Source organism: Rhinolophus sinicus, chromosome 15 (assembly GCF_057876585.1).
Source record: "Rhinolophus sinicus isolate RSI-liver-muscle chromosome 15, RSI-T2T, whole genome shotgun sequence".
NCBI lineage: Eukaryota > Metazoa > Chordata > Mammalia > Chiroptera > Rhinolophidae > Rhinolophus > Rhinolophus sinicus.
This window is the reverse complement of record NC_142515.1, coordinates 125,030,222-125,045,687: the sequence shown is the minus strand read 5'-3', so window position 1 is coordinate 125,045,687 and position 15,466 is coordinate 125,030,222.

Genomic DNA, 15,466 nt, shown 5'->3' with positions numbered 1-15,466 from the left:
GTTATCAATAAATGAACACAACGTGTTGTTGTTGTTTTCAGTCTTGCAGGAAGTGACTGTTGCTGAGGGAGGGTCATAGTTCTTCCTGCCCTATGAAAATTTTGCTTGAGTATTTTTTTCTTTTACACCATGTGTTTATAATAACATTGGTAAAGTAAATTTTCTACTAGATATTATAGAGAAATGCAATATATTGGGGATACTGGTAAATGTTTCTAATAAAGTTTCAGAGAAGTAAAGTTTTATTGTCAAAGGATTATATTTAAAGCTAGAGTAACCTTTTCCAGGGGCACCAGTGAAACTTCTAAACTAATTTTATTTCAAAAGGTGAGATAGAAAGCTGAATGCTAGAGTACCTTTTGCTAGTGACTAGTTAGAAGAACAATTTAGAACGTTGAAGAATGTTCAGTACCAAACCTTGTGTTTCATGGTACGTGTGGATTGGTTAGTGTTAATCAGAGAAAAATGATGTTCTATAAAAAATTCTATGTTAAAGTCCAGTAGTTCAAGTCAAAACTGGAGCATATCTATTACTTCTGATTTTATTTAAAACTATGTAGAGTAACTTCTGATTTTATTTAAAACTATGTAGACTCAGAAAGAAAAAAGCAAGTATGTGATATGCAAAGAAAAGCCTTTCACCTAGCAGCCTAAAATATTTTAGAGTTGTCTTGCATTTTCTGTGTTCTTGGGAGTCCTCCAGAAGTGTGTGTCATGTTAAAGGTGATCAACTAATCATTACAAGTTGGCTTCAGAAGAGCAAACAAGAGTCAGTGGGCATCAAAACTCAGATTCATTCGTCTGCAGATTTTAACAGTTCCTTCTTCTTCTTTAATTACAAAGAACAAAGTTTCATATCATGACTAGGCATTTAGTATTGACCGTATTCTTTCCAAATATGAAAATATGTCTCTGCTTTCTGAATATGTTTTTATAAAAATATTACTATATTATAGCCTCACTGCAACTCAGATTCACATGTGGACAGAAAAATTGATTGGTGCTTTGGAATGACTTATTTTTTTTCATTCTTTGAGCTCATGGCAAAACATGGGCTGCATGACTTCTAGATGTTCATGATAACTTCTATTCTTTAGTGATTAAAAGGTTTTTTAAATTAAATTTATTGGGGTGACATTGGTTAATAAAACTACATAGGTTTCAAGTGTACAATTCTGTATTACATCATCTATACATCACATTGTATGTTCACCACCCAGAGTCAGTTCTCCTTCCATCACCATATATTTAACCCCCTTTACCCTCTGCTACTCTCCCCTGCCCCCCTTACCTGCTCTGGTTACCTCCTCTGGTAATCACGAAATTGTTGTCTGTGTCTATGAGTTTTTGCTTGTTTGTTTGTCTGGTTCGTTTGTTGCTTTCAGTTTTTTTATCTCACGTATGAGTGAAATCATATGGCTCTCAACTTTTTCTGTCTGACTTATTTCACTTAACATGATAATCTCAAGATCCATCCATGTTGTCGCAAATGTCAGTATTTCATCTTTTCTTATGGCCGAGTAGTATTCCATTGTATATGAGTACCATATCTTTCTCAAATTATTTATCAAGGAGCACTAGAGTTGTTTCCATATCTTGACCACCGTGAATAATGCCTCAATGAATATAGTGGCACATATAGCTTTACAGGTAAATGTTTCAGTTTGGGGTACATACCCAGAAGAGGGATTGCGGGGTCATATTGTAATTTTATTCTTACCCTTTTGAGGAACGTCCACACTGTTTTCCACAGTGGCTGTACCAGTTTACATTCCCACCAACAGTGTATGAGGGTTCCTTTTTCTTCACAGCCTCTCCCACACTTCTTATTACTTGTCTTGTTGATGACAATAGCCATTCTAACTAGTGGGAGGTGGTAGCTCATTGTGGTTTTGATTTCCATTTTTCTAATAGCTGGTGAAGTTGAGCATCTTTTCTTACATCTGTTGGCCATTTGTATGTTTTCTTGGGAGTAGTGTCTGTTCAGCTCCTCTGCCCATTTTTTAAATTGGATTGTTTGGGTTTTTTTGTTGTTGAGTTGTATGCGTTCTCTATATGTTTTAGATATTAACTCTTTATCAGAGATGTTATTTGCAAATATTTTCTTCCATTCGGTTGGTTGCCTCTTTGTTTTGTTGAGGGTTTCTTTTGCTGTGCAGAAGCTTTTTAGTTTGATATAATCCTATTCATTTATTTTTGCTTTTGCTTCCCTTGCTTTTTGGGGTCAAATTTATAAAATCCCTTCTATGATCAAGGTCCATAACTTTAGTTCCTGTTTTCTTCTGTGCAATTTATTGTTTCAGGTCTTATGTTTAGGTCTTTGATCCATTTTGAGTTAATTTTGGTACATGATGATGGATAGCAGTCTAGTTTCATTGTTTTACTTTCCAATGATTAAAAGTTTTTAATGATCATTTTATCTTCCTACTTTTTGTTCTTTAACAGATGTTTTCTTTTTATTCAAATGCCCCTTGTTTTAACTTATGTATTTTTAAGTTTCCTTGCAGTAATCTTTAGCTTCTCAGTTAATATTTTCTAAGAAACTCCAAGAAAGCAAGCTACAAATATTGACATAATTTTAATTGTAATTGTTTATCAGCTAGCCAAAGACTTGAAGGCATTGTTTACAAAATCTTTGAAAATTGCCTGTAAAAATCACCTTTGTAAATCACCTATTTACACAGGTAAACTGTGATAAAGATATATTTGTACCAATGGGAACACTCTTAAATTTATTTTACAAACACAAATAAACATTAGATAACCTACTATATGCAGGATAATGTGCTACAAAATTCTTGGTGTATATTAGGTACCCTGTAAATAATAATATATCTAGTGAGAACTTACTATTTGCCAAGCACTTTATGTGTATTTTCTCATTTAGTTCCTCATAAAACTTTAGCAGAGGGGTATTATCATTATCCCTATTATATAGATGAGAAAACTGAGGCTCGAAGAAGTTACATAATTTGTGCAAGGTCAAATAACTGATGACAATAATGAATAACATATTAATGCCAGTGACTACATGTATAGTTTGCCTGTAATTTGCTTCTTGAGAACTTGTGCATTGTGAAAGAAAAATTTAAATGCCAAGGTCTCTAGTTTTAGCAAAATCACGTTATTAACACCATAAGCGAGACCTACGCATTTCAGTTGCCTATAATGCGGGGACACATGATTGTGAAGTGAATGAAATGAGCAGGTGCCAGTTGTCCTGCTGAGCCACTCGATTCCATCACCATGTTGGCTCTTGCTGGTGCCATATGGTCACAATTGTTTGTGTCAATTTAATTAATGGGGGTGAGGCTTCAGTTCTTGTGACTGTTGGGACATCTAAACAGTGGCAATGGCTCCAGCATCTCCCAGTAAATTGGCACCCTTTCCTTGGCCCGATCCAGGGAGATTGGCCACAGAAATACTGGTGAAATGGGAATCACCTTCTGCCTCATTGTTTTCCCAGATGGAGTTGCCCAATGATCCCATCTTCTTGCTTGACCTTCTCGGCTACGTTATCTTCCCATTTCACTGCCTTCTCTTCCATTGGTAGCAGAACATAAAATTTTAGCCTGTTTCCACTTGAATGGAGAGGGTGTCTAGAGAGAGGGAAAAAAACCAACAGCCAGTCCTTCTAAGATTTGCTTTGGGGGTTGAGGGTGTTAAGGCAGAGTTTTTCTGTTCTTGAAAATTCTGATGTTCTGAAACAAACAATAAGTTAGTCTTCTAATAAAAAAGTATATATCGAATTTGAAATAATCATGGTGTTCACTAACACTTATATGTTTTACCTTATGTAGTCTTAATATATTTTTAAACTTTGACAACCCTTAATTTATTGTATATACCATTACATGTTGTTAACTGGCTCACTTGAATTGGGCGGGGGGGGGGGGGGGGGGGGGGGGAGGAAGAACTTGCTATCTTGGAGAATGCTTTTTCCATTTCTGCATAACCCACATTTAACTTCGAAAACATTAATTGCATTGGAAGTGAGGCCAATGAAAAGTGTCAGAAGGGCAGTCAAACCTACTTATAGGGATAAGCTGGTGGCATTTGAGAGTACAGGGAACGCACAGTTACGCTGCACATGGCACGTTCCTTTCCGGTAACGCCTCTGAGGCAACTCTGACAACGCACAGCAGCTGATTGTACCTCCTTGCAACCTTGCTTCCCCCCACCCCAACTGACCCCAGGTCACAAGTCATAAAGTATTTCCCTGCCTATTTTCGCCAAAGTGTTTTAACTGGTAATTCCAATGGAGTTGGCCAATTTCAGTGCCTCTCAAATGTGCTTCTTGAAACTTACAGCAGCACCGTAGTCCTGTGCTGATAGCTGAGGAAATAATGGAATTCTACATAGTGACCCAACAATCTGGTTCAGAAATACGACTAGGGATAGCAGGACAAATCCGTCCTAATTTAATGTGCGGTGATATACACCTTTATACATGTAGCAGAAGTCTGTTGAAAACGTGCTGATACACACACCAATTTAAGTAACTTTGACAGTTACCCTAGCTAAACACTACCAATTTGCTAAAATTACGTTTTTGCAATTTTTATGTACTTAGAATTTAAACCTTGGAAGTTGGAGTCTCACTATCAGTGTTTTCTAAAATGGCATTTAGAACCATTTCATCATGATGTTTTTCTAGAACATTGTTTCTTACTGCTTTTTGCCACTAGAGGGAAGAAGCAGGTTAACAAAATGATATTTTTGGTGCTTCATTCAACTCTACCCAGAAACAATCACAAGACTGTGTTTAAAATAATGACAGTCTCAGCATTCTTTTATTTATGTATTTTGACTGCAGTATTTCTTTTTCCTATGAATACTAGATCTAAGAACTGTATTTTTACTTGGTATTTTTTACAGATTAATTTTCTTTTTATTATTTTAAAGTACTGGAATTTTCAAAAGTAACCAAGAGAGAAAATCATTGCCAGCTGGAAAAAGAGAGGTAAGAATTGTAGGAAGGTATTGGTAACAGGTATGCCACAGAGTAATTCTTCATGTGTGTTATTGTCTTAGGAAGCACACACCCACACAAACATCACCTCAGTCATTTAATTATCCCTTTATACCGCAAATGCTTACTGAGCAATTGGCACTTGACGACATGAGACTAGGTGCTGAGAAAAACACAAAGGATGACTTAGATACAGGGAGTGTTTATAAGAGTTTTACATTTAACGAGAGAGCTAAGCGAGAGATAAGCCACATGCATTTATGCGTGCATTTAGGATCGGATAGAAATGGAGAAGTATCAGAAGTACAGATGCAATATTTTGGACATACAGCGTCGGTGGGGAGAATGTGTTTGGAGTATCACTTACACCTGAGGAGACCAGGGTTCTCTTCATGAAGAAACTGGAATTAAAATGTATCCTTGAAGTGTGAGAAGCAGAGAATGACATTCCAGCAACAGAGGCAGACTGATCAAAGAGACAGAGGCAGGAAATAACAGTTAAAAAAATGTTTAAAGACGAAAAGACAGTGCATTTAAAAAGTCACTTTAAAAGTTTGCGTAGTAAAAATACATTGTAGTTTGTATTTTTAAAGCAGATGATGCAGGAAGTGTCCTCACAAGCTGAATACAGCACCATATTAGAGAATGGTGGGCATTCTGGAAAAGTGAAGCTTCAGCTTGGAAACAGAATAACACTAAAGATAAAACAACCTGGAAATGGGAATTCTTGCATCCACCTCATGCCGGTGTTTTATCAAATGTAAGCTTTACTGTGCATGCGAATCTATAAACTGACGGGAAGACTCACAGACGAATAATAAATTCTGACTTCTAAAGGCAGTTCCCAGGGCCTCTGTTCTCCTTCTCCACTCTCACACATGTTAGAAAGGAGCCTAATGTGGTAAATGGTGTGTCATTTCACTCCAAAGACCCAATACTTAACCTTTAAGACAACACCTATTACCACCTACCTGGTAGTCTACTGGTACAATGATCGAAGAATTCTATTTCAGCTGCTGAAGGCAATGAACTTGAACACTCACAATATGAGTGCTGTAAAATTATCCAGCTTTTAAATCCGGCGACAGAATTTGATTTTATGCCCTCAATGGAAATGTAGCTACAGGTTAGCTAAAGGTTACAAGGGAATATTTCTTTTTTATGGTTCTGAGTTCACCACCTTGTAATTTCAGAGATCACCTCGTTCTACAGTGGGACAAGCTTTATAGCATTATAAGTTGCGTAGCTCAGTGAGGATCTTGTAGCTTTCTTTTCAAATTCAGATGCTATATTATTCCTATGATATTATTTGTAGCTAGGTCATCACTATTTTAATTGCTAAAATGTATGTAGGAGACTATATAATTTTAAGCCTTATTTTCCCATTTGTTCTATGTATTGCTTACAAGTAAGGTATAACTTAAAATTAAAAATTAATTTATATCTTAATGTGGGTAAAAATATGATGCATTAAGTCCTATTTAAATTTTATATATGTGTGATAGTACATAGGATCACCACAATATGTAGAATATATATATATATACATATATATATAAAAGTATATATATACACATATACACATATATATATACTTTATATATAAAAGTATATTTATATACCTATATATATTTTATATAATTTCAAATAAATACATTTATATTGTAAACATCCTTACCTTTTCATGCTACAAAGAAACTTTGTTTCAGTAGCTACATATATGCCACCTTTCCTTTATTCACAATAGTAATCCCAGTGATTTTGATATACATATAAAATAATATTCATTGTTACATCTCATTAGATAAAACTAATGATTTTATCTTGTTGACCCTTCATATATTTTATAAAATATAAGCTGATCCCCCATAAGGAAAATGACATTAGTTTGATTTTATGACTTTTCTGCCCATCGATAATTAAAATCTTTAAAAAATGTAGTAGTTTTAGGTGTGAAAAAATATAACTTCAAATGTATTTATCAGAAAGATTGAAAAATGGCTACAGAACCCTACGTAAATTATTGGCTATCTTTTAGGGCTGTGTCCTCATAGGCAAGGTAGAGAATAGAGGTATGAATTTGAAAAATGCTGGGCAAAAATTTTAAGCCCATGTAATTGAAAAAATGGTATAGCAAAGGACTTTTGAGCCTAGTTACCCAGACTGTGTATTTACATTGATCCTATGGACTCGACACAATTGCATACCTCTCTGTAGCTCTTTGCCCTTATAGATGCAGGTTGAAAATCTAGAAATAAAATTCTCTAAGTTGATATAACCTAGGACTAACTTTAGTGCAGCTTGGTCTCCTGTTATCACTTGAAAATCATTGGTAATTTTCCTACAGGGAGTTTTTAAAAAGAAGTCTAACAAGAAAAGTTTATAGAGCTAAACAAAACTTGTCTGTTATGAGTGTTATGTCCTCTTTTATTGACATTTAGTTGTTTATTTCTTCCAGTTTAGAAAAATTTTGTTTCGCCTTTCAGGAGTCATGGCATTTTCAGCCAAATAACATCATCTCTCTGTTACTACAGGTGATATGATACAATATTTCTTTGTGGAAACATGACTAAAACAAAACAAAACTGATCAGGCCAAATTCTGTTTATTGTGCTGGCATTAAATAGGAATTTCACAAATTTAACAGTGTAGACTTGAAGCAGTTGAAAATTTGGTAAACATTACGCTGTTTTAGAAAGGGGTCAACCTCATATTTACCTCAGCAGTTGAGCATGCCATAACTTCAACTGTTGTGTGTGGGGCTATGGAGGGTTTTTTGTTTGTTTGTTTGTTTCCCATCTAAGTTTTTCTTTATATACAAAGTGGGTTTAATAGAATACATAGCTCACTTGAGAAGTTTCATACCAGAGAACATTTGAATACTAGAATGAAAAAATAGGTGCTTCTTCTCCACACATATTAATGTTATTTTGTTTCCATAAATTTTCTTGTTGGCATTTGATGTTTCTGAACTATAAAACAAAACAACTAAAATTCCCTGTAAAATTAAGATTATTTTGACATTTTGAATTTTTATGAAAGGTGATATTTTTACTAAAATTTGCAAGTTGCCAAAAGAATGCCTTTGGCCATTTGGGAATATTAGAAAGATTCTATTTATAAATAAAGGGAGAAAAACCCTCAACATAATACATTTAAAAAAATTGTTTCAACTCTTTTTCTAAGCAGAAGTCTTAGACATAATTTGAGAATATTTAGGAGCCAAAGAACAATCATACTACTGAATAGATGGAGTTTTAGACTTTTTGCAGATAAATTTCTTTTGCTTTTATGATGGGATAGTTTTCTAAATGGCTGTTTATACCTATAGCATTCAGTGCTTACAGTAATGTATTCTTGGCTCTAAATTTTGCTTTCTTTCATTCAGTCAGAATCACTTTGGTTAATTTTTTTCTAAAATGAGAAATGAGTAATTGAGAAGGCATGAGTGTATCTAGCACTAGGAGATTCAAGAAGTTATTATGTTGTAGAGGAAATAAAGAGTTCCATTGTTATTGAATTGAGTTCAGTTCTATTCTTTAAGATCCTTTTCTCACAGACATTTCACAAGAATCATCTGAAATAAAGACTATAACTTTGAAAATAAAAGCATACCAATGTAGTTAGGGGAAATTGGGATAGAAAAATAAATTTCGAATAAGACTTTACATTTCTTGGAGTATATTTATTCTTCTATACATCCTTCACAGTAATTCTTCTAAAACATAAATCTCATCAGTAAATTCTCTGCTTAAATCCCTCCTGCGGTTCCACTTGGCTTCAGCATAAAATCCAGTGTGAGCCGCAGGATCTGTACCCCTTCCACCAGCATCACCTCTCCCACCACATCCCACACCTCCTACCACGCACGTTATGATCTGTTTATATCTAATCTCCCAGCTTCAGCTCTCACATGGCTCTCTGCTTTTGTTCATGCTATTTTCTCTTTTTACAATACACTTCTTTCCTTTCCTGTTCCTATGTCTTTCAACTGTAGGTTCTGTGAAGTCTTTGCACACTCTCCAAACTTCCATTTCCCACTGTCAGAAGTAGAGGCTCCCTGCTCTGTACTCCCATACTTCTCTTCAAGCACCATTCAGTTTTCTCATGGATTGTTCAGAGTTCTCTTTTCCAGGGAGTCACCTGAGGGCAAGGCGAATTTCTTGTTTTTGCACTTCCACCATCCAGCACAGAAAAGGTGGATGGTGTTACACAAGACATGACTTAAAAAAACAAACAAACAAACAAACAAACAAACAAAAAAACACAAAAATCCCTATGTATGTGTATGTTTGGGTGTATATATTGTTTTCATGAGAATCATGAATTGTTATTTTAAATCACTGCATTGTAGTGTGCTTTATTATATAGCGTTATGTGGCAAATAGAGAACTGATACAAATCTACAAAATACTCCTTTTTTTTTTTTATCTTTGACCCCCTTAGTGCTTAATATTAAGTACATGACACTTAATAAGTATTTAATGTATACCTAGGTAAGAACAACATTCTAATACATTTTGGGGATTTGCGGTAAATACATACAAGTCAGCGGGCAGCATGGAATATGAACAATACGTGCTGACTAATTGACGTCATTATTTTCAGTTCTCAAAAAGCTTGAAATTAAAGTAGGCAAAGTAAATATCCAAAATGAGCTATCCAAGATATTTATATTTAACATATATATTTTCCTTTTTTTGTACCACTCACATCCCAGCAGACATTGTCTGACTGTTCCAATCTCCAGGTGCCCATTACTTTTCTGTGTTATCCAATCGGGATCTAAATCCATGCTTCAGTGAATTGTTCATTAGTTTGTTGATGTGCATTTTGTCTTTCTTTGTGATTATAAAGATTATATGTTCTTTTAGGGTAGGGATTACAACTTCCATTTCTTTGAATTTTCTCTGCAAGACCTAGTGAGAAACTGCACACATAGTATGTCCTCAAAATTATTTGTGGAATGAATAAGAGCAAATTCACATCATTAAACATTGTAAATGCTCTATAAATAAATGTGCCTGTGTATTAAGTCACAAAAACTGATTCCTCATTTGTATGCAAATTTTGCTATGGGTGAATATCACACAAAAATGTCTTACTGCAATTAATAGAATTCCTTAAAATGTAATGGGGCATTGATTGGCTTGAGGATATTAGTACAAAATGTTATTTCAGTTTAATTTGATCAAGACCAGGGGAGCAAGAAAACACATCGCTTTACTTATATTGTGGTATTTGTTCTTCTGCCTCATTTTGATAGTTGGAATATGGCATTACCACAACATGGGACAGTTTACCAGTGTTGTGCAGGCCTGTACTGTCAAGTTTAAACCTGGGGGTCAAGGCTTACTGATGGAAGTGAATGCTCCTTTCTTTGGTGACCCTCCAGCACCACCATGGGAAGTAGGACAGCCTTTAGATGGACTCTGGGAGTACGAAGGTGAGAACTTTGCTATTTTCAGTGCCAAAGCTGAGAGACATGAACAGTACGTGTTATGAGGTGTGGCAATGCTCTCTTACAATATCAGTTAATCCTCTCCGAGTTCCCCAGTCCTCTCGTGCTACTCCTCCTGAGTATCTGAAAATTCAGTGACATAGAAAGCTCAGGTCAAAAATTGTGTGACCTGGAATTAAGATTCTGGAGTTAACAGTCTATAGCTGATAGCAACCTCAGAAAATTATCTATGAAACTATTAATTAGCAGTTCATGCGAAAATGTTAGTCCAAGTAATAAATATGGATAATTGTTTTATTTCAAGTGTTGAGTGCTATTTGCAAAGCATGCATCATTGAAGTTAAATTGACAATCTTATCTAAGTTCTAGGAAGTATAATTTAAAACTGTACCCTTTTTCATTTTATAGTAAGTAGTATTATGCTACATATTTCTAAAAAAAATCAGCTACATATTTTGAGACAGAATTTTTATCCAGATATTTTATGTTTCTGTAATTTATAGATTTCATTGACTAATTTAGGGAAAATAAGGTGACCTTTTTCATAGTATATTCGAACTCTGCCTGTGAGGGATCCAATAGTCTAGCTACCTCAGACATACCTGTGTTCGCAGCTGAGGCCTCTTGACTTCCAATCCAGAACCTTTCAATAAGTGCTGTTATCCCGTTTTAAAAAATCATTTCTTAAGCTACTAGAATTTAATGAGTAGAAATTCTTTCTGTGGAATCTCGCAGGAAACTATATTTACAACTTTGCTGTGGACATGAAAACCTGAATGTGTTCTTTCTTTACCCCAAACTTTTCACACCTAAATCTGAACTTGTCCTTGCATAAAATTACTTTTATTTCTGAATTTCCAGTTTTTGTTATTGAGATCCTGGCGTCATCATTGATCGCTTCATCCCCGCCTCTCTCAACAGTTATCAAGTCCTGTTGCTTCTTCTTTGGGGATGTCCGTTGAACAGGTCCCTTCATTTCCATCCGCAGCATTACTTCTCGAGAATCTTCCACACTATTATAATATGTTTCAGATGATGTTCCCGCTGCCAGGATCTCCCTGATCCTGTCCATTCCACACACAGGTGGCCGGGCCGGTGGTCCTTAAAGCACCACTTCATGTCGCTGCATTTTTTTCCAAGAAGTTTAGTAGCTCCATGTTGCCTGCAAGGTTAAGCCCCAAATTGTTGGACTGCCATTCAAAGCCTTTGATTGGCGCCTCCCCAAACTGTGTTCAATTACTGTCCTCCCAGAAACCTCTGCATAGACTGCTACTGCTTTGTGACATTTATGTATCACCATCTTGAATTTCTCTTCTATTTTTGACTTCTGTTTAAACATGTAGGTACTGTGTTGTTTCTCTTATTATGTTTAAAACTTGTTGAAGGCAGGTATAGGTATTTTCTGCCCCCTGAGTGGATTTACTGTAAAGCTAATGAAGTTCATGCTTCAGGGCTCTGTATTTGCATGGTTCCTTCCAATGTCCTGTGTCTAATTTCATTTTCATAATTTTGTGCTTCTTTTTTTTCTCAGACAGGGTCCTCCCAAATTGTGCAAATTCTGCCCCACAAACCCTGGCTCCCAACCCTGAATGGGAATGATAACTAAGAGTTAATATTCATTGAGTGCTTATGGATTTCTTTTATATAACAGTGATCCTAAAAACCACAATGGCAACTATAATTTATTAATGTTAGTTACTCTGTGCCAGACTATTCTAAGAGCTTTATGCATTAGTCCTATGGTGTAAATACCATTTTTATCTCTATTTTACAGATTCAGAAACTGAGGCATAAGGCAGTTAAGAAATTTGCTCAAAGTCACATAGTGGGATTGGTATAATTTGAACTCAGCTGCTGTTCTAAGCTATCTCCCACATTTAATACATACTACTTGTAAACTTTCTGTGGAATTAATGTTTCAAGGAAATAACTTTGGGAAACACTGGGATCAGAATATTTTATATGGACAACAGATAAATACTTTAACTTTTAATAGTCACAAGGTCCTGAGAATATGCTGTTGAATTTTCTAAAATAGTTTGAAGCAATGGTGAATATAAAACTTTATTTTATAAGGTACTAGAGTTCCCTTCTTCAGAACGTGACTCCACAAATGTTTACTTTCTTGACTCTTTCTGGATTAAAGTTTTCAACATGACAATTGTTTTTTTACTTGCAGTTGTTGAATCTTTTTTCTTTTTTTTTTGAACAGCTAGACTAAGCAATACCTCAAGATGGAAGTCTGCTTCTAAGTTCTTTTTTAATGCATACTAAAGCTGCTTGCTGCTTTAGGTTAGCTTTCCAAATAATTTTTAAAAATCTACAAACTATGCATGAGTCCCACCCATATTTGTTATTGCAGAGATCATCCAATGTTAGAATCATTGAAGTAAACAGACTATGCAAAATCACAGAGGTGATGGAGATTAGGATATTTATTTCCTTAACACTGAACCAATTCCTGATTTAAAGTCATCATGACTGGTACCTTTTCATAAAACTGATCTCAAAACTACAGACAGCTTCTAGTGTAGGTATGACACCCAACGTTTTTCAGGATATGTATGAGCTTAATTCAATTCTACTAAATAAGTTCTATACCCACACTCACCCACCCACACACCCACTCCTTACGCTTTATGGACTTTGTCTTTGAGTCAACAAACAAACCATGTTTAGAAGATAATTTCCTACTGAGTTGAATTTTGAACTCCAAAGCCTCTGTTTTGAACTTTAAAATTTAAAACAATCTATCTGTCTCTGTGCAGGACATCCCTTGTTTCTACACAAATTCCGTACAAGTGTGTATGAATTCTTCTGGCCCTCATTGCAATGGACAGACAATATTGATCTCTGTACAGATGCTCAAACAAGAAGTATGCTTTGGCGGTGCATCGCATGGCTATAGTTCTAAAGAAAGAAAGAATTCCTTAGGTAGGTTTTTGGAGAATCAAATACTATCTCACCACACTTAAAAAGCACTTACCATGTCAGTCTGTGTGAGTCATGCCACCTTTTGCTAGTTGAAAATGCTCTCCTGTTCCCTTCTCGTGAGAGCCAGTCGTCTAAGGACGTTCTTTACCTCCTCCAATTAACCGCATCCACAGATATCACAGTCTTTTGGTAAAAGTTATTCCGTCACGTGCTTACTCCTTATGTCCTCTTCTCACAGGACTTGCTCTATAATTGTCTTAGATGTAACAAATTAGCAAGTTCAATTAAGTGTAGCTGAGTCACGGGACCTATAATTTTTTTTAAAATCACATATTTAGTGTATTTTTTTCCTTTGGTGATAAAGGAAATCATGTACATTGTAAAACACTTAGACAATAATAAAAGGCACACAGAAATAAAAATAATCTGTAATATTACTACCCAGGTAAACTCACTGTTCACCTTTGGACGTATAACCAGGCATCTCAGAGGTTGACTATGGCCAGCAGATTTTTTTTTTCTTACTGTGTGTTTTTACAATTTTGAATTTAAGTTCCTTCATATACTCAGCGTGGTTCTCTTAGATACAGTGCATGCCTGGTTCTCTGCGTATTTGAGCATGAGAATCACAGTGCAGCATTTTTTTTTTTAGCACATTATCATATCATCATAGGAAATAAGAGAAACAATCAGCATTAGATTCTTTCATTCTCCAGGCCCAAGTTCCCAGTCAGATTATTTGCTCTGTTGCATCCCTCTCCCGTAGAGAAAAAGCCGTAAGTGGCAGAGGGAACCACCATGCTGTTCTTGGCTTTGTCACTACTAACACTGTTAAAATGCTTCATCGATTTGGATACATACACCTGAACTTTTGTGCATCTATCAGGCGGGCCTCATCCTCATCTCTTTCATGGAAGCCAAGAGTGAGATGATAAAATGAGCCAACCAATGAGGCATTTGAAAGCACTCTATTATTGTTGCCAAGTCATGCTGGAGAAACCAGGATCCGCTTATTGCAACATCAGTTGTTTAGGTAATAACAACAGCATCAGTAATGACTAACACTAATGTAATGCTTGCATTGTGTCAGATACTATTCTAAGCATCTTTTCACATTGCAAATCCTTTAAGCACAGCATAATCCATTTTACAGGCGAGGGAACATATCTCGGTTGCATAACTTGACCAAGATCTCACAGCTAGTATGTGGCAGAATCCATACTTGAATCCAAGCAGTCTGGCTGCATGCAGAGTCCGTGCTTTCTAATCCCCATGCTATTCTGCCTCTGTTGCTAACTTAATAATAATTATATAAACTTGAGTTGCTAAGATAATTTCTTCAAAATGAATCCCTTATTTTCTTCACTCTTATTAATTATGAGGAAATTCACATCTCAAAGAGACTACTTTCAGTGACTAAAACCCAAATATTTTGCAGTTTTAATCATATAAATACATAAACAGTTAGCAAAAACCAGTGTTCATAGTTGAAAATGTTGAATAGTTATGACTTGAAATATTTTATCTCTTAAACTGATATTGTAGCTGTAGATATTTTGTAACTAAGTAAAATGGAAAGTCTCCTGTATTCATCAGAATTCTCTTAATTATAAGTGAAAAATTTACTGTTCAAGGAAATTTGAGCAGAAAGAGAATTGTTGGCTCAGGTACTAAGGTGAGAGGTGGACGAGCTGGCCTGCCTGCGTTTGCCTTAATCCGAAGATTAGCGATGTCGCCAGGTATTCATCTCATGCTCTTTTCTCACACCTCCATGTCCTACTCCGCTCCCCACACCAGTTATCTCTACATGTCTTCCACATCTCTGTGTCTGTCTGCTTTTATTCCTCCTGGAGAGAGGGCCTTCCTTTATGAGGTGTGACTCAGGCAGTTGAAAATTGGCACCAATCCTAGCTTAGCCACCCTGGAGGAAACAGAGGTTTCCTCTTCCCAGTTCAGTCTGTAAGGAGGCCATGATACTGCAACTGGCGGCCCTGCCAGAATCACATAGTTGGAAAGGTGAGAGTCCTTCTCCAGAGGCAGTCAGGGTCTAAGCAAAAGGGAGAAGGAAAATCTAGCAGAGAAAAATGCCTGGTGTCCAT